We start from the raw sequence: 672 nt of genomic DNA, 5'->3' as shown, positions 1-672 counted from the left end.
TTTTAACTGAGTTCTTGCAGATTTGTGAGACTATAAAGACGAATGGAGTAGATCCTGAAGTCTACAGACTCATGCTTTTCCCTTTTGCAGTAAGAGACAGAGCTAGAATATGGTTGGATTCACAACCTAAGGATAGCCTGGACTCATGGGATAAGCTGGTCACGGCTTTCTTGGATAAATTCTTTCCTCCTCAAAAGCTGAGCAAGCTTAGAGTGGATGTTCAGACCTTCAAACAAAAAGATGGTGAATCCCTCTATGAAGCTTGGGAAAGATACAAGCAGTTGACCAAAAGGTGTCCATCTGATATGTTTTCAGAATGGACCATATTAGATATATTCTATTATGGTCTATTTGAATTTTCAAAAATGTCATTAGACCATTCTGCAGGTGGATCCATTCGCCTAAAGAAAACGCCTGCAAAAGCTCAAGAACTAATTGACATGGTTGCAAATAACCAATTCATGTACACTTCTGAGAGGAATTCCGTGAATAATGGACGCCTCAGAGGAAGGGAGTTCTTGAAATTGATGCTCTGAATGCCATATTGGCTCAGAACAAAGTGTTGACTCAGCAAGTCAACATGATCTCTCAAAGTCTGAATGGATGGCAAAATGCATCAACAGCACTAAAGAGGCATCTTCTGAAGAAGAAGCTTATGATCCTGAGAACCCT

At 40.2% G+C, this 672-nt stretch overlaps 1 non-coding gene across 1 annotated transcript; it reads right to left on the bottom strand.

Moving 5' to 3' along the window:
• Positions 1–203: 203 nt before the first annotated feature.
• LOC127743513 (small nucleolar RNA R71) lies at positions 204–310 on the bottom strand. The gene has a single exon (XR_008004903.1). It is a non-coding gene; the product is annotated as a small nucleolar RNA R71 (small nucleolar RNA).
• Positions 311–672: the final 362 nt, after the last annotated feature.

Source organism: Arachis duranensis, chromosome 10 (genome assembly GCF_000817695.3).
Source record: "Arachis duranensis cultivar V14167 chromosome 10, aradu.V14167.gnm2.J7QH, whole genome shotgun sequence".
Taxonomy (NCBI): Eukaryota; Viridiplantae; Streptophyta; class Magnoliopsida; order Fabales; family Fabaceae; genus Arachis; species Arachis duranensis.
Note: the sequence above shows the minus strand (reverse complement) of the source record. Positions and strands in the feature narration are given on the sequence as shown.